This window comes from Elephas maximus, chromosome 4, assembly GCF_024166365.1.
Source record: "Elephas maximus indicus isolate mEleMax1 chromosome 4, mEleMax1 primary haplotype, whole genome shotgun sequence".
Lineage (NCBI taxonomy): Eukaryota > Metazoa > Chordata > Mammalia > Proboscidea > Elephantidae > Elephas > Elephas maximus.
This window is the reverse complement of record NC_064822.1, coordinates 138,925,397-138,945,654: the sequence shown is the minus strand read 5'-3', so window position 1 is coordinate 138,945,654 and position 20,258 is coordinate 138,925,397. Positions and strand designations below refer to the sequence as shown.

The window sequence follows — 20,258 nt, the reverse complement described above, 5'->3', positions numbered from 1 at the left end:
TCACATTACATCACCCTAACATTCTCTCCTGTCTCCCTTTTTCACTTATCAAGACCCTTGTCATTACATGGAAACCCTGGTGGCATGGTGGTTAAGTGCTACGGCTGCTAACCAAAAGGCTGGCCGTTCGAATCCACCAGCTGCCCCTTGGAAACTCTATGGGGCAGTTCTACTCTGTCCTACAGGGTTGCTATGAGTCGGAATCGACTCAACAACAGTGGGTTTAGTTTAGTTTTTGTTTTTTTTTTTTTGTCATTACATTAGGCCCACCCAGATCACCCAGGATAATCTCCCCATCTCAAAGTCAGCTGATTAGCAGCCTCAACTGCATCTATGATCTTAATACCCCCTTACCATATACCATAATATATTCACAGGGAATTAGAACATGGACAACTTTGGAGGATTATCATTCAGCCTATCACATCCCAAACCCATTGCCATCAAGTCAATTTTGACTCATAGTGACCCTATAGGACAGAGCAGAACTGCCCCGTAGGGTTTCCAAGTAGCAGCTGGTAGATTCAGACTGCTGGCCTTTTGGTTAGTAGCCAAGTTCTTAACCACTATGCCACCAGGGCACCGCCAACCACATCATTATCCCCCAAATCCATTTTCCCTTCTTATCATAGCAAAAACATCTTAGTTGAGCACGCATCCATCCATCTAGAAACTACAATTCCCAATCTCAATTGCATCGAAGTGTAGCAATATAATTAAATTCTTACCAGAAAAATTGTGAGAAGTGGTGTACAAAATTTCCCTAACATAAAAGAAACCACTCGTGCCCACTTCTGCCCATTTTCCTTCCTCACAAGCTCTAATGCAGACAAGAAGTGAGCCAATTTTGGTCATGCAGTAGGGGAAAACAACCTTGGGCATGGTAAAGCAAAGGCAGGAAAGAAACCTGGGCTCTTCAATGACCAAGAGAGACTGAGCCACCTATTAGCACTGAACACAGAGAATATAAATTTCTATCTTATTTAAACTGTTATATTTTTTGGTCTCTGTTACAACAGCTTAGCAAAACCAACAACTTCATTTTTCTCCAACCTTGTTTTTTCCTTATTTTCTCTTTCTTGATTAACAGGTGGTACTAAGATCCACTTAGTTGTTCAAATCAAAAATCCTGATTCATTTCTTTACCACATTCTCACCCTCAGCCCAACATTCAATCTATCAAAAAGGCTATCTGGCTCTACCTCCAAAACATTCTAGCCCAATCACTTGCCCTGCATGTCTGCTGCTTCAAACCATTTTCATCCAAGAATTCTTACTTACACTAACACCATAGCCTAACTGGTCTCCTTACTGCCATTCCGATCCCTCTGTAATTCCATTTCCACACAACAGCCAAAGTGATGTGTTTAAGACATAAATCAGAGCATACAACACTTCTGACCTAACTATTCGGTTGTTACATCACTTAAATAGAATCCCAAATATTTACCATGAGCTAAAAAAATCCCAGGTAATTAGACACTTCGTCACCTCTTGTAACTCAGTTAGAAACACTACTGTCTTCTTTCTCTTCCTACTCCCACACAACTAACTTCATATCCAATCACTGCACATTCGGTTTTTCAGTTTCTCTACTTAGCATGGAGTCGAAAGGCATTAAAAAAGAAAGCTGTCATAATATAACACAAAGGTATGAAGGGTAACAATAATTATAAATATATATGCATTAAACATTTATAATAAATGGACTGTGGTTCTTGAAAGAAGGTGGGGTTGTATGTGTGGGAGATCTGTCAGTATTACACCATTACTAGTCTGTAAACTATCAGGTAACTTATCGACTCTGAATTTATTTCCAAGAGAATGAAATAAGAAACAAAGAACAAAGTTTTAACAACCAAGATAATTACGTTACTACAACTCAATAAAATGATATCCCTATTTCACAGTGATTACATGATCTGAGGAAACCCTAGTGGTGTGGTGGTTAAGAGCTACAGCTCTAACCAAAAGGTTGGCAGTTTGAATCTACCAGGTTCTCCCTGGAAACCCTATACGGCAGTTCTACTCTGCCTTATAGGATTGCTATGAGTCGGAAATGACTCGGCGGCAATGGATTTTTTGTAGATGATCCGAACAAAATTATTACAAAACACGATGTATGAATTCATGTTTTTTTGTTGTTCTTCTGCTTCTTCTTCTAACAATCAACCAGAAATAAGATAATTTACGTGGCTTCTAACGACACTTGATCATTTAGGCAGCCCATAAGATCTAGAGCAAGGGCATAAAAGATTTGAAAAATATCTGGTCTCATGGGGACGATATAAACACACATAAATTTATTTCCTCTACTTCCTGAAAAAAACCTGAAATGACAATAAAGTAATAAAAAAGTATAAATCTATGAGAAGGGATCATTAATGAACATATGAGGTATCGACACACTTTTCAAAGATGAAAAGCAAACAGTTAAAACCCAAAGGTCTCCAGGACACCAGTGAGAACCGAGCCAGAATATGTTATAAAACCCTAGAAAAGCTAAGGAACTGGAGGCAACTGTTACCTCAGGAAGATATAGGGAGAAGCCATGCTGAAAACAGAAGCGCTGGATGAAAGTCAATGTAAGTGGGTCCCATGCTCTCACCCCAACCCAACATAATCCTCTTCTAGGCCAGCAGTTAATAGTTAGTTAGATTCACATGAAAAATAATAGTGTTTCTGTACTGCACCTGTTGGTGCTGTTGTAAGGTACCATGCAGTCACTTCCAACTCATAGTGACCCTATGTAAAACAGAACAAAACATTGCCCAGTCCTGTGCCACCCTCACGATAGTTGTTATGCTTAAGCCCATGGTTGCAGCTACTGTGTAAATCCATCTTGTTGAGGGTCTTCCTCTTTTTCACTGACCCCCCTGCTTTACCAAGCATGATGTCCTTCTCCATGGACTGGTCCCTCTTGATATGTCCAAAGTATGTGAGACGTAGTGGTACTTCTTCCAAAACAGATTTGTTCGTTCTTCTGGCAGTCCGTGGCATATTCAATATTCTTCACCAATACCACAATTCAAAAACGTCAATTCTTCTTCAGTCTTCCTTATTCATTGTCCAGCTTTTACATGCACATGAGGTGACTGAAAACACCATGGCTTGGGTCAGGTGCACCTTAGTCCTCAAAGTGACATCATTGCTTTTCAATACTTTAAAGAGGTCTTTTGCAGCAGATTTGCCCAATGTGATGCATCTTTTGATTTCCTGACTGCTGCTTCCATGGCTGTTGATTGTGGATCCATATAAAATGAAATCCTTGACAACTTCAATCTTTTCTCAATTTATCATGATGTTGCTTACTGGTCCAGTTGTGAGGATTTTTGTTTTCTTTATGTTGAGGTGTATTCTACACGGAAGGTTGCAGTCTTTGATCTTCATCAGTAAGTGCTTCAAGTCTTCTTCACTTTCAGCAAACAAGGTTGTGTCATCTGCATAACACCGGCTGTTAATGAGTCTTCCTCCAATCCTGATGCCCCGTTCTCCTTCATATAGGTCAGTTTCTCAGATTATTTCCTCAGCATGCAGGCTGAATAGGTACGGTAAAAGGATACAACCCTGAAACACACCTTTCCTGACTTTAAACCATGCTTGTTCTGTTGAACAACTGCCTCTTGATCTATGTACAGATTCCTCACGAGCACAATTAAGTGTTCTGGAATTCCCATTCTTAGAAACATTATCCATAATTTGTTATGATCCACACAGCCGAATGCCTTTGCACAGCCAAGACGACACAGTAAACATCTTTCTGATATTCTCTGCTTTCAGCCATCATCTATCTGACATCAGCAATGATATCCCTGGTTCCACGCCCTCTTCTGAATTCAGCTTGAATTTTTGGCAATTCCCTGTCGATACACTGCTGCAGCCACTTTTGAATGATCTTCAGCAAAACTTTACTTGTGTGTGATATTGATATTGTTCGATAATTTCCTCGTTTGGTGGGATGACCCCTCTTGGGAATAGGCATAAATATGGATCTCTTTCAGTCGGTTGGCCAGGTAACTGTCTTCCAAATTTCTTGGCATAGACAAGTGAGCATGTCTAGCACTGCATCCATTTGTTGAAACATCTCAATTGGCATTTCATCAATTCCTGGAGCCCGGTTTTTTGCCAATGCCTTCACTGCAGCTTGGGCTTCTTCTTTCAGTACCATCGGTTCCTGATCATATTCTACCTCCTGAAATGGCTGAATGTTGACCAGTTCTTATTGGTATGGTGACTCTGTGTATTCTTTTCATCTTCTTTTGATGATTCCCCATGTCGTTTAATATTTGCCGCGTAGAATTCTTCAATACTGCAACTCGAGGCTTAAATTTTTCTTTGGTTCTTTCAGCTTGAAAACTGCCTAGTGTGTTCTTCCCTGTTGGTTTTCTATCTCTAGGTCTTTGCACATGTCATCATAATACTTTACTCTGTCTTCTCGAGCAGTCCTCTGAAATCTTCTCTTTAACTCTTTTACTTCATTATTTCTTCCTTTCACTTTAGCTATTTGACATTCAAGAGCAAGTTTCAGAGTCTCTTCTGACAACCACCTTGGCCTTTTCTTTCTTGTCCTTTTAATGACCTATTACTTTCTTCATGTATGATGTCTTTGATGTCATTCTACAACTCGTCTGGTCTTTGGTAGTTAGTGTTCAACTCATCAAATCTGTTTTTGTGATGGTAAATTGAGGTGGGATATACTCACGGTCATACTTTGGCTCTTGTCCACTTGTTCTAGCTTTCTGCAGTTTCAACCTGAACTTGCACATGAGCAGCTGATGGTTTGTTCCACAGTGGGCCCCTGGCCTTGTTCTGACTGATGATATTGAGCTTTTCCATCATCTCTTTCCAAAAATGTAGTTGACTTAATTCCTGTGTATTCCATCTGGTGAGGTCCCCATGTATAGGCACCATTTATGTTGGTGAAAAAGATTTACAATGTGTAAGTCATTAGTCTTGCAAAATTCGATCATGCGATCTCTCGCACTGTTTCTATCACCAAAGCCATATTTTCCAACTACTGACCCTTCTTTTGCATTTTCAACTTTTGCATTCCAATCACCAATAATTATCAATACCTCCTGACCGCATGGTCAATCAATTTCAGACCACAAAGGTTGATAAAAATCTTCAATTTCTTCACCTTTGGCCTTAGTGGATTGTGTGTAAATTCGAATAATAGTCGTATTAACTGGTTTCCTTGTAGGCATATGGATATTATCCTATCACTGACAGCGTTATACTTCAGGATAGATCTTGAAATGTTCTTTTTGACAACGAATGCAACACCATTCCTCGTCAAGCTGTCATTCCTGGCATAGTAGACCATACGACTGTCCCATTCAAAATGGCCAACATCAGTCCATTTGAGCTTACTAATGGCTAGGATATCAATGTATATACATTCGTTTTTTTTTTAACGATTTCTAATTTTCCTAGATTCGTACTCCATATATTCCACATTCCGATTACTAATGGATGTTTGCAGCTATTTCTTCTCATTTTGAGTAGTGTCACATCAGCAAATGAAGGTCCTGAAAGTTTGACTCCATCCATGTCATTAAAGTCAACTCTACTTTGAGGAGGCAGCTCTTCCCCAGTAGTCTTTTGAGTGCCTTCCAACCTGAGGGGCTCATCTTCTGGCACTATATCAGGCAATGTTTCACTGCTATGCATAATGTTTTCACTGGCTAATTCTTTTCAGAAGTAGACTGCCGGGTCCTTCTTCCTAGTCTGTCTTAGTCTGGAAGCTCAGCTGAAACCTGTCTGCCATGGGTGACCCTGCTTGTATTTGAATACCGGTGACATAGCTTCCAGCATCACAGCAACACACAAGCCCCCACAGTACAACAAACTGACAGATGTGTGGAGGTACCGCACCCAGCTTATCCTATTTTTAATACCTTACATTACTATGATACATTTGTCACACGAAATTAACCAACAATGGCACATTATTATTAATTAAAGTCCACGCTTTATTCAGATTTTACTAGTTTTTCCCTTAATGTCCTTTTTCTTTCTGTTCCAGGATCTAATCCAGGAAAGTATACTACATTTAGTTACCATGTCTCCTTAGACTCCTCTGGCCTATAACAGTATCTCAGGTTTTCTTTGTTTTTGATGATTCTGACAATAGTAAAGAATATACTAGCATATCCTTCGATTTAGGTTTGTCTGAGGTCTTTCTTATATTAGACTAGGATTACACCCACCACAGAGGTGAAGTGTCATTCTCTGTACATCTTATCAAGGGTATATGTTATCAACAGGATTTATCACTGACGATGTTAACCTGGATTACCTGGCTAAGGTAGTGTTTGCTGAGTTTCTCCACTGAAAGCTATCTGTCCCTCCTTTCTATATTTTTTGGAAGGAAGTCACTAAGAGTAGCCCGTACTTAAAAGGTGCAGTATGATACTCCAACTCTGTGAGAGAAGAGTACTTTTATAAATTATTTACATCTCTTCTGTACAGGAGATTTGTCTCTCCTCTCTCATTTACTTATTCAACCTATACTAGTGTAGACTCGCTGATATGTGTTCTATGCTCTGGGTTACAATTCAATACTGCTTTGTTTTATTGCTCAAATTGTTCCAGCTTTGGCCACTGGAATGAATTTCAGTTGGATCCTGCATCCCTCTGACATACTCTTGCCATTGTGGGGTTTTTTGTTGTTGTTGTTTGTTTGTTTGTTGAGCACTTCCTTAGCACCACAAGATGCTCCAGGCTATCCTGTGTATTCTTTGTCCCAGCCCAAGAATCAGCCATTTCTCCAAGAAGCCCTGGTTCCTTTTATTGGAAAATGGTATTAGAAATCAAGATCTGGGTACTAGGTATACCTTATGTGTTATTTGTGAGTACTGTTAGTTTTACATGGAGAAAAACCACTTTGATCCAGACAAAAAATATAAAATGTAGAGAAGAAGAAAAAGTGTTAGATATAAATGAGATACCCAAACACAGTAAGTTCTCATGCACTAAACTTAAAACAATAGACTATTACTAAAATGCTTTAAGACAACAACCCTTTATAATAATAACTCTATGGAAGATAAAATTTTAAACAGGAAACCTGCCATTTTATCGCTATAGATTATCAACCAACTTAAAGGCAAAGGATATTTGGCCAAGCTATCAATACTAAACCCCACATGTCTGTCAGTTTGTCGTACTGTGGGGGCTTGTGTGTTGCTGTGATGCTGGAAGCTATGCCACCGGTATTCAGATACCAGCAGGGTCACCCATAGAGGACAGATGGAAGATGGAAGAAGATGGGAGGAATACACAGAGTTATTATACCACAAAGAATCAGTCGATATTCAACCATTTCAAGAGGTGGCAGATGATCAGGAACCAATGGTACTGAAGGAAGAAGTCCAAGCTGCTCTGAAGGCATTGGCGAAAAACAAGGCTCCAGGAACTGATGAAATATCAATTGAGATGTTTCAACAAACAGATGCAGCACTGGAAGTGCTCACTCATCTATGCCAAGAAATGTGGAAGACAGCTTCCTGGCCAACTGATTGGAAGAGATCCATACTTATGCCTACTCCCAAGGAAGGTGATCCAACCGAATGTGGAAATTATAGAACGATATCATTAATATCACACGCAAGCAAAATTCTGCTGAAGATCATGCAAAAACAGCTGCAGCGGTGTATCGACAGGGACCTGCCAGAAACTCAGGCCCGTTTCAGAAGAGGACGTGGAACCAGGGATATCATTGCTGATGTCAGATGGATCCTGGCATCTGATCCTGGCATCTGAATACCAGAAGGGTGTTTACCTGTGTTTTACTGACTATGCAAAGGCAATCGACTGTGTGGATCATAACAAACTATGGATAACACTGCAAAGAATGGGAATTCCCAAACACTTAATTGTGCTCATGAGGAACCTTTACATAGATCAAGAGACAGTTGTTCGGACAGAACAAGGGGATACTGATTGGTTTAAAGTCAGGAAAGGTGTGCGTCAGGGTTGTATCCTTTCACCATACGTATTTAATCTGTTTGCTGAACAAACAATCCGAGAAGCTGGACTATATGAAGAAGAACGGGGCATCAAGATTGGAGAAAGACTCATTAACAACCTGCATTATGCAGATGACACAACCTTGCTTGCTGAAAGTTAAGAGGACTTGAAGCACTAACTAATGAAGATCAAAGACCACAGCCTTCAGTATGGATTATACCTCAACATAAAGAAAAGAAAAATCCTCACAACTGGACCAATGAGCAACATCATGATAAACGGAGAAAAGACTGAAGTTGTCAAGGATTTCATTTTACTTGGATCCACAATCAACAGCCATGGAAGCAGGAGTCAAGAAATCAAAAGACACACTGCATTGGGCAAATCTGCTGCAAAGGACCTCTTCAAAGTGTTGAAGAGCAAAGATGTCACCCTGAAGACTAACGTGCACCTGACCCAAGCCATGGTATTTTCAGTCGCATCAAATGCATGTGAAAGCTGGACAATGAATAAGGAAGACCGAAGAAGAACTGAAGCCTTTGAACTGTGGTGTTGGCGAAGAACACTGAATATACCATGGACTGCCAAAAGAATGAACAAATCTGTCTTAGAAGAAGTACAACCAGAATGCTCCTTAGAGGCAAGGATGGCGAGACTGTGTCTTACATACTTTGGACATGTTGTCAGGAGGGATCAGTCCCTGGAAAATGACATCATGCTTGGCAGAGTACAGGGTCAGCGGAAAAGAGGAAGACCCTCAATGAGGTGGACTGACAAAGTGGCTGCAACAATGAGCTCAAGCATAACAACGATTGTAAGGATGGCGCAGGACCGGGCAGTGTTTCGTTCTGTTGTGCACAGGGTCACTATGAGTCAGAAACAACTCAACGGCACCTAACAACAACAACAACATGAATACTAGGTACGAAAGTTCTTTCTAGGAAAAAAAAAAGATACTGAGACACTGTGTTTTCTAATTTATATCCTGCTGTGTGGGAGCCCTGGTGGTGCAGTGGTTAAGCATCCAGCTGCTAACCAAAAGGTTAGCAGTTCAAATATACCAGTCGCTCCTTGGAAACCCTATGGGGCAATTCTATTCTGTCCTATAGGGTCACTATGAGTTGGCAGCAATGGGTTTTTTCGGTTTTTTTTTTTTTTTTGGTGTACAAGAAAGTTGATAATAATATTAAATGTTCTATTTCTGTACCCTGTATATTAGATAGAGATGCAGACAGGACGAGAAGTCTTCTGCTATATTTGAGCTGGTGAAGGGTTTTTTTGGGGGGGGAACTAAAGATTAAGTATTCATTTACCGTCACAAATAGGCATGTGAGTGACATGGAAGCAATCATGCAGCTGACAGTTCTAAGGAAGTATTCTTTGTATAAAACCCGCTGCCATCAAGTTGATTCTGACTCATAGCAGCCCTGCAGGACAGAACAGAACTACCCCATATGGTTTCCAAGAAGCAGCTGGTGGATTCAAAATCCTGGCCTTTTGGCTAGCAGCTGAGCTGTTTACGTCACCAGGGCTCCATTCTCTGTATACTATAATGTTAAATCATAAAATGTGACTACTTAAACTTTGAATAAAACTAATAATTCAAACTCTTCTTTTAAATTTCAGATGCATTCTCTAAAATTTACTGTATGATGGTGATTTCCGGCTTTAGACTCAGCCTCAAATTGATTTTGAGACTCAGCCATTCAGTATTTACCAAAAGGTATATTCAGTACACCTTTACCAGAGAAGTCTGAGATTCAGAGAATTAAATCAGAGAACTGGGTAAGGCACTGTATTGAAAGCGTACCAATTTGAGAAGCTATCCAAGCCACAACAGTCTCTATTCGCCTGGAGCAAAAGAGAAGAAGGAGAGCCAGGAATTAGAGGAATAACTGAAATGCACGTCTAACTGCCGTGATGAACAACTGCCTCCCCTCTGCCATGACACCAGAAGAACTGGATGGTGCCTGGCTATCATTACTGAACATTTTGATCAAAGACTCTATAGAAGAATCGTGATCAAAAAGGGAGAAAATGCGGAGCAGAACTTTAAACTCTCATAGAATCCAGGGTTTCTGGAACCACTGAAGCTGGATGACCCCCAAAACTATTGCCCTGATGTAATCTTTAAACCTTAAACTGAAACCATCCCCTGAAGTCATCTTTAAACCAAACAATAAAATAAAAATAATTATTTTATTGTTTGGTTTATTAAAAAAAAAAAATTTTTTTTTTTTTTGTTTATAGCTTAGATTAATTAGTAAAGAATGTTTGCCTTGAACATCGTGCTCTTTCAAAGAATTTTAAGTGATCATATTGACAAAAGCAACTCAGAAACTTAGACAAGAAGCTTACGCGGCAGCGAGTTTATGTTAATGGTGGTGGAATAATTTGGAAAAGGATAGCAAGATGGTTGCACAACTTGAAAAACACAATCGAGGTCAATGAACTGCACACGTAGAAATTGTTCAATGGTGTATGTTTTGCTGTATCTATTTTCATCAAATAAATAAAGTTAAACCAATTCACTACTTATATTTCTAAAATGAAGTTACAATCAGCTCTAAAAGTCATATTTTCAGCAGAGTTAAATACACATTTTGATTTGTTTCTAAGTATCAGTGTTTTCATTTTTTGTTCTGCTTATAAATTGATTTTTGAATAGTAATGTTCACTTTTAAGAGTAACCATTCACTTAGTGGTATCAACTTTGTAAAGGTTACTTTCCTTTTTTTATTAGACAAGTAATAATTGTATATTAATTACAACTACATAAATATAAAGAAAAATTATAACTAATATTTTGAACAAGAAAAAAAAAGACAACTGGTTCCAACTTAAATAGTTAATTTTCTGCACGTGTTTGTGCATGGCAAAATTATAATAAATTGATCAAAATAATTAAAAAATAGTTTAGCAAGTCAATGAAAGTTTACATGCTGAACAACAAGAACTGCAGCCCCGTTTTCTTGCTCATTTCAGCTTGTAGCCAGACAGATACTCACAAAGAGATTAGGAGATTCTTCCCTAAGAGACACTGAACAATCCCAGAGGAAAAACCATCAGAAACTGAAACGTGAGCATTTCCTGTTGTGGAATTCTCTAAGTCCCAGAACTTCCAATCAGCTTTGTTATGTCTTTCTCCTAAGTATGAGTGGTCAAATATGATCAGGTAATTGAGGAAAGCTTCAAATATGGAAGATGGGGAACAAACAGAACCAAAAACCTGTTGCCGTTGAGTCCGTTCCGACTTATTGTGACCCTATAGGACAGAGCAGAACTGCTCCATGGGGTTTCCAAGAAGCAGCTGGTGGACTGAAACTGCTGACCTTTTGGATATCAGCCATAGTGTACCCCAGCTCTCAACCACTGTACTACCAGGGCTCCAAGAAGCCCAGAATAAACAGAAACAATATGTAAAGAAGAAAAACTTAAAACACAAAATACAATTAATAACCTCCAAAAGCTAAGACAAGACAACACATCCCTGATACATGAACAGAATGATATTTAAAAGAAACAAAGGTCCAGAAAGAGTGTGTGAAAATTGAAAATGCCACAGATAAAATTACAAATTCAACAGAAGTATTAGAAGATAAAGTACGAAAATCTCCCTTCAAGTAGAATGGATATGTTAGAAGCTAAAATGTAGTTGGAAAAAAGCTAAGAAAATAAGATAATCAATCTGGTTGATTCCAATATCTGACAAATAAGAGTTTCTGAAAGGGAGAAGGACAGTGAAGCACTAAAGAGGGCACAATACAAGAAAACTTCCCTGAACTAAAAATACAAGTTTCCAGATTAAAAGTGGCCATTCAGTGCCCACAAACTGAATTTAAAAACAAACACCCTTATCAAATCAGGATACATCTAGGTCAACTGGCATAACATAGTTCATAAAGACAATGTTCTGCACATGACTGTGATGAATAGCGTCTGGGGTCTTCAAAGCCTGCAAATGGCCATTTAAGATGCAACCACTAGTCTCTTTTTGTCCGGAGCAAAGGAGAGTGAAGAAAAGCAAAGACTCAAAGAAACAATTAGTCCAAAGGACTAACGGACCACATGAAATACAGCCTCCACTAGCCTGAGACCAGAACTAGAAGGTGCCTGGCTACCACTACCAATCACTGACCAAGATCACAATAGAAGGTCCCAATGAGAGTGGGAAAAAAATGTAGAATAAAATTCAAATTCATAAATAAAGGCCAGATTTACTAGTCAGAGAGAGACTGGAGGAACATAAAAGTGTGGCTGTTAAACACCCTTCTAACTTGGAACTGAAGCCATTCCTGAAAAGCACCTTTAAGCCAAATAATAGACAGGCCTATAAAATAAACAGTAACACCTGTGAGGTAGTGTTCCTTATTCCTTAGAACAGTCATCTATATGAGACCAAAGGGCAACATCTCTCCAAAAGCAAAGAAGGGAAGGCAGGAACGGGCAAGAAAACCAGACAAATGGAAATGGGGAACTCATGGTGGTAATGGGGAGAGTGTTGACTCATTGCGGGGACTGCAACCAATGTCACAGAAAAACCTGTGTACTAACTGTTGAATGGGAAACTAACTTCTTCTGTAAACCTTCACCTAAACCACAATTGGAGCCCTGGTGCTGCGGTGATTAAGAGCTACGGCTGCTAACTAAAATGCTGGCAGTTCAAATACATCGGCCGCTCCTTGGAAACCCTATGGTGCAGTTCTACTCTTCCTATAGGGTCACTACAAGTCAGGTTGACTCGACGGCAATGGGTTTGGTTTTTGGTTTAAAGCACGATTTGGGGAAAAAAAAAAAAAAAACCTTATCAAAGTCAGAGATAAAGAAAAATCTTTCGGAAAAATAAGCCACACAGTGTGCGTTCTCAGAAAATTACAAGCTCCGTTTTCTTTATAAACCCTTGGCTTGAAATCAGAGACTACAGCATTATTAGCAATTGTTAATAATCTTAAGGTAACGAGACTGTTAAACACAAGATCTTGAGCTAATCATTTTTATTTTACTGTTGTACACTGTTGAGTTGATTCTGACTCAAAGCAACCCTACAGGACAGAGTAGAACTGCCCCACAGGGTTTCCTAGGCTGAAATTTTTATGGGAGCAGGTTGCTCTTTTCTCTTGAGAAGTGGCTGGTGGGTTCAAACTGCCCACTTTTTGGTTAGCAGCCAAGCACTTAACAATGGCATCACCAGGGATTCTTTTTATTTTACTATAGCAGGGAAGAAGTTAGGAAATATTTGAAAGACTTTCATTTCAATGTATGTCTCCATTATCTAGTGCTGCTATAACAGAAATACCACAAGCGGATGGCTTTAACAAACAGAAATTTACTCTCTCACAGTCTAGGAGGCTAAAGTCCAAATTCAGGGCGCCAGCTCCAGGGGAAGTCTTTCTTTCTCTGTCTGCTCTGGGAGAAGATCCTTGTCATCAATCTTCCCCTGGACTAGGAACTTCCCAGCGCAGGGACACCGGGTCCAAGGGATGCGCGATGCTCTCGGTGCTTCTTTTTTGGTGATATGAGGTCCCCATGTCTCTCTGCTCACTTCTCTTGCTTGTATCTCAAAAGAGATTGACTTAAAACACAACCTAATCTTGCAGATTGAGTCCTGGCTCATAAACGTAAATGCCGCTAATCCCACCTCATTAACATCAGAGGCAGGATTTACAAAACATAGGAAAACCACATCAGATGACAAAATGGTAGATAATTACACAATACTGGGAATCATGGACTAGCCAAGTTGACACACATTTTGGGGGGACACAATTCAATCCATAACAATATACGAGGAATATAATAAACTTAATCCAGGCTAGGGTAAAAGTCTCCTCCTCTAGCTACTTGGCTTACAATGAGTTCCTTTAATACACCTGATGCACCTCCTATAGAACATCATACGTTAGGAAAGGCACTTCCCCATAGGGCTCTTACTCTCCCATACATCTTGCAGGATATGCCAAGAATACAATGTCCTGTCCATTCTTTGCACAGAAATTTGTCAGAGTTGTGTTTGCATTAAACATCCTTAAGGAATGACATAACGTTTCCGTCTGGGACAAAGAGGAAGCTTGCTTACTGATTACTATAAAAGCAGTGAAATTTCTCAAGTTCACTCTTCCTCAACTGCAAGGCAAACCTACTGTGTGTGCACCATTCCTCAGGACCATATCAAGCCAGCCCTTTACGACTGAGAGGGCAAAAGAGGAACCTATACAAATATGATGCCCACGCAGTGAATAAATAAAGGCTTCTGTCTCTGACCTAAGTCTGTGTCTCCTGCCAGTTATCTATGAAATAGTGACAGGCTGCAGCTTCCAAAAAGGGTAAAATCCCAGACCCTAAAGTAACCATCTTGAAGCTATATATATTGTGTTATTGACAACTGCACTTACTTACCATGTATTTGTTTCAGGAAAGTAATTCAGCAAGACTATGTTTATTGTAGGAAATAAAGCCTACCACCTAAAGATGTAATATACACACCGACACTACGATCCTTAAACAACTCTATAATTTTCTGACTTTTTTCTGTAACTTCACTAGTCCATAAGTGGCTTAAAACAATTTGTAAGGCAAAAAGCATCAAAACTTTTAGTCTGTATTGCTCATTTCAGATTTTCTTATTTATTTTTAAAAACAACACAAACTGAGTTATTCCATCAACAGAAATGCGATCAAATATCTCAACTGTAACACCTGAAGCAAGAAAATAATAGAGCAATGCTCTGTATACTCAAACAAATAACCAATAAGGTGTGAGGGCAGAAGAGACATTTTTGAATAGGCAAAATTTCCAAACATTTATATCCAAAGCACTCTCAGGAAGCTCTCAGAAAAAGTGCTCTACCAAAACCAGGGAGCAGACCAAAAAAGACAAAAATCTATGATCCAGAAAACAGGGACCACCACTGGAGCAAAGGGATTTCCCAGGATGATGGCAGAGGAAAATCTCAAGGCAATGGTTATACAGTAGCCCTAAAGAGCAAACAGTCTGGGCTGAAGCAGAAAAGTGACAAATCCAGGAATGACTACATCCTCCCCACTCAACCAAAAAAGGAACTGACAAATTTTCTGTTGTGTTTGCACATGGAGGGTATATTAGTTTCCTAGGCCATAACAAAATATCACAAACTGGGCAGCTGATGAGAACAGAAATTTATTGTCTCACAGTTCTGAAGGTTAGTAGTCCAAATTCAGGGTGTTGGCAGGGCCATGCTCTCTCTGAAGGCTCAGGGTAGATCCTTTCTTGTCTCTCTCAACTTCTGACAGCCCAGGCATTCCTTGGCTTACAGCTGTAGCATGACTCCATTGTCACATGGCCATCTTTCCTCTGTCTGTCTCCCTGTGTCTCTTCTCTTCTTTTAAAAGGAGTCACTGAGATTGGATTAGAACCTACCCTACTCCAGCAAGACCTTATGTTAACTGGTAGTATCTTCAAAGATCCTATTTCCATACAAGGTCATCTTCACAGGTACTAGGGGGTAGGACTTCAGCATAAATTTTGGGGGGGACATAATTTAGTCCCTAAGAGTGGTTTTACAGTTCTAAGAGTATGGTAAAAATTAGTGATAATATACAGAAAGCTAAACAAATGGAAAAAATGAAGCAGCTGTTACATCAGAAAAAAATCAAAAGGCCTAACAGAAAGAACAGATCACAGAATGCCTCTAGGTTTGTCTGTTGGTAATGGTGTTGTTGATGTTAGGTACCACCAATTCGGTTCCGACTCAAAGCAACCCTATACACAACAGAATGAAACACTGGCCGGTCCTGAGTAGTATATAATTATTTATATACTTATAACAATTTAAACACTGAATAATGATTTAACTAAAACTGTATCAGAGGATGAAGGAAGAGGTATTAACCGTGAGGTGGTCTGAGACACCTAGGTTATCCCAATATAAACTCATTGCTGTCAAGCTGATTACAACTCACAGTGATCCTGTAAGACAAAGCAGAACTGCCCCACAGGGTTCCCAAGGAGCTGCTGGTGGATTCCAACTGCCAGCCTTTTGGTTAGTAGCCAAGCTCTTAACCACTGTGCCACGAGGGCTCCAATTCCAATATAGAAAGTCAAATTAAATGTCAAAAATTGATTTTTAAAAAATACACACACACGGCAATATTTATTAAAAATTCTTATTTTTCTAGTTTGCTCACTTCTAAGAATTCTACAAATACATCTGAAGACATGCAAAACGATATGTAAACAAGATATTAACTACGCACTGAGTTTCAGTTTATGGTAATGGAAAAATCACACTGATTAAACGTAGAGTTGTACAGCCAATTAATTGCTATCAATAAGTTGTATACCTATAAAAAGTTGAATTGGCAAAAGATGTTTGATATATTTACAACAACAACAAAAGAGTAGCTGCTCAGGCTGCTTATGTACAACGAAACCCCTCATAAAATTTGGTTCCTTGGTTTAGAAGTTCAGGGTCACGGTTTCATGGGATATTCCAGCTAATGGGCCTAATAACGTGTTTAGTGTTTCCAGTCTACCTTCTAGTTCGCTGAGTAGTGCCCGGAATCTTAAAAGCTTTCAAGGGGACATCCATGGACAACAATTAGTCTCTATTAACCTGGAGCAACAGAGGAAAAATGAGAGTCAGGAATTGGAGGAGAAAATAGTATATGTGGCTAACTGCCTCCATGAATAACTGCCTCCTTTGCCATGAGACCAGCAGAACTAGATGGTACCTGGCTACCATTACTGAACATTTTGACCAAAGATTCTACAGTAGAAGAATCCTGAAAAAGGGGAGTAAATACAGAACAGAATTTCAAATTCTTATGGGATCCAGATTTTCTGGAGCCATGGAGGCTGGATAAACCCCTGAAACTATTGCCCTGAGATAATCTTTAAACCTTACACCTTAGACCAAAAATATTCCCTAAACTCTTCTTAAAACCAAACAATAGTTTAGCTTAACTAGTAAAGAATGTCTGCCTTGAGTATTGAGCTCTTTCAAGATCTACCTGGGATCAAGTTGACAAAAGCAACTCGTAAAATTAGATAGGAAATTCAGTGGGCAGCAAGTTTATGTTAATGTGGGACCAACAACTCAGAAAAGGAAGTTGAGAATGGCTGCACAACTTGAAGAATATAAGCAATGTCACTGAATTGTACATATAGAAACTGCCAAATTAGTGTATGCTCTGCTGTGTATATTCTCAACAACTAAAACTAAAATAAATTGTATTTTAAAAAAGATTAGTTTCAGCACTGTTTGTAACAGCAAAACTCTAGAGTCAATCTCAATGTCCATCAGCAAGGAAACCAGTAAACAGATGATGGTACTTCCACATAACTGAATACTATACAATTTAAAAAGAATGATATAGTCCTATTTGTACTGATACGGAAACTCTGGTGGCATAGTGGTTAAGAGCTAATCAAAAGGATGGCAGTTCAAATCCAAGAAGCACTCCTTGGAAACGCTGTGGGGCAGTTCTACTCTGTCCTATATCGTCACTATGAGTCAGAACTGACTCAAAGGCAATGGGTTTAGGAAAATCTCGATGGAATATAAACTAAGTGAAAAAGCAAAAAGGTGTTTGCCATCACCTGAACAAAGAAAAAAAATTTCTCAATAAAAGTGATAATATATGAAGCCCTGGTGGCACAGCAGTTTAGAGCTACAGCTGCTAGCCAAAAGGTCAGCTGTTTGAATCCACCAGCTGCTCCTTGGAAACCCTATGGGGCAGTTCTACTCTGTCCTATAGGGTCGCTATGAGTTGGAATCAACTAGACAACAACAGGTTTTGGTTTTTTACAACATGTAAATACAAGAATAAATACTGGAAGAAGAGATAAAAATAGTTACTTATGGGGTACAGGTCCCAAGAATGGGGAGGGACTGCTGTTTCTGATTATAAGCCTTTAAATACTATTTGATTTTTCATGTACTATTTTGATTAAAATAATATTAATTAAAAAAAAAAAAAACGAGGCAATGGAAGGCTAGATAATTTAGGCCAACCCTTCCACTGAAGACAACTAAAAAAGCTTAGTAAAACATTTAAAAATTTTTTTTTCCTTAAAAAAAGCAGAGCCTAAGATTAAGAACATTTACTCAGCCAGATTCAAGAGAAGGGTAAAACCCAGAGAAGTCAGAAAAACACTTGGTTACCATCTGCCCTAGAGACAATTTGCTGATGCAGAAAAACTGACCAAGAGGTGAGCCAAGTGGGCAAAACCAAACTAAGGGCTTGGATACCAAAAAGCTTCACTATAGGATTAAAGAAGAACCAGAAGTAAGCCTGGTTCTAGCACAGTCTTCAGCCACCCGAGTGATCTAGAAAATCTAAAGCCTTGAAATTAAGATGGGTCTGGCAAAAATAAATAGAAATCCTCTTAGTCCTAATATTATTCTACAAATAATTCTTCAAGAACTATAGCTAGCACATATCCAAAGATAAAAAGGCATACAAGAAGACAATATAACAGAAACACACCCACAGAAATTCCAGACGGTAAAACTCGCAGACACAGATTACAAAATAACTATACTTACTATATTTACTATATTCAAGTATATAAGATTGAAAATGTCAGCGATTAATGATTTAAGTAATACAGACTTATAATAAGAAATAAAAATTTCAGAATGAAAAAATCAGGAACACAACCGATGGATTTTACAGTAGATTACACATAAATAGAGAAGAACTGGAAGATAGGCTTGAAGAAGTTTCCAGAATGAAGCAGAGACAAAAGGACATGCAGAACAGACAGTAAGAGACACACAGTATACAATGAAGAGTATACAATGAAAAGGTCTAACATTTAACAGCCATCCCAAAAGGAGAGCAAAAAAAAAGAATGGAGTAGATGCAATACTTGAAGAAATAATGGTTGAGATTTTTCCAGAACTGAAGAAAACATCAATCCACAGATTAAAGAATTCCTTGCAATCTCAATCAGGGTAAATAAGAAATCCACACCTGGAAACATGATAGTGAAACTGCTGAAAACCAAAAACAAAGAGAAAAATCTTAACAGGGAGGGGGAAAAAAATTTTTTTCAAAAGATTGATACTTAGACTGATTTCTGATGAGTAACAGAAGCCAGAGAACATCAGAAAATTTTCAATGGGTAAAAAACAAAAACAAACAAAACCTGCCAACCTAAATGTCCACACCATGTGAAAATTTCCTTCACAGAGATGAAATAAAAACATTTCCTGATAAACAAAAACATAATAAGACATCAGGAGACCCACACTGAGGGCAGAAGGAACCACAGAAGGCAGAGGGACAGTGAGAAATATGAAGGAAAAAAAAAGAGAGAACAAAGAATACAGAAATACACCCTCTAGAAGACAATGATTCATGGAGTTCAATGCTTTAGTTATTACTTGTTTTAATCTTTCTTTTTACAAGAATCTAAGGGCAAGTTCTCTTACCTGGCATTAATATCCTATTTGCCTCTAGACTCTGTGCTATACATAAAGTACACACCTGCAAGGAGTCCATTTTAGATTTGTTGTTATCTAAAGATCTTATGTCCAAAGTATCACAGGCTACTAAACAAGATTTACTAAGAAAGACTTCCTATCCTTCTGATTTTTGCTTATCTAATTATCTCTTATTAATACTAAACAACTAGGTTAATGATGAAGGATAAAAATCATTTTACACTTATTAGGTAAAGAATACATCACCTATACTCACATGAATAGTTAAATCAGATTATTATTATCTTTTCTAGGTCACTGGGTGGCATAAATGGATTGCTCTCGGCTACTAACTGAAAGGTTGGTGGTTCAAACCCACTCAGTGGTGCTGCAGAAAAAAGGCCTGGTAATCTGCTACTGTAAAGATTTACAGTCAAGAAAACCCTATGGAGCAGTTCTTCTCTGTAACCCCTGAGGTCTCTACAAGTCGCAATCAGCTCGACAGTGACAAGTTTGGTTTTTTAAGTTTTATTATCTTCTCAACTCCTCTCTTTTCTTTTGTTACTTTTACCCATGGAGTCTATGTTCAGATTGTAAACTCCAAATCAAACTACCTAAGTTGAAAGCCTGACTTTAGTTCTGGCTGCGAGTCACTGAGTAGCATTAATCTCTTTCTGCTTCAGTTTCCCAATTAATAAAATTGTAGTAATTGTTATTGTTCACATACGATCCTTTCAAGAATTAACAGTAAAATAAATACACATGGAAAAGCACTCAGCACAGTACCTGGCACACAGTAAGCATTCAATGTTTGCTAAAGACGATTTTTTTCCAGGAAAAAAGTATATAGAATCTACTTTTTAAAAGACATGACTT

The 20,258-nt window shown here is 38.7% G+C and overlaps 1 protein-coding gene across 6 annotated transcripts in view; it reads right to left on the bottom strand.

Annotated features, from left to right (window-relative positions):
- Positions 1–20,258, bottom strand: part of ZDHHC17 (zinc finger DHHC-type palmitoyltransferase 17) — a 303,371-nt gene that overhangs the window by 245,680 nt on the left and 37,433 nt on the right. The gene's annotated exons all lie outside the window — the stretch shown is intronic.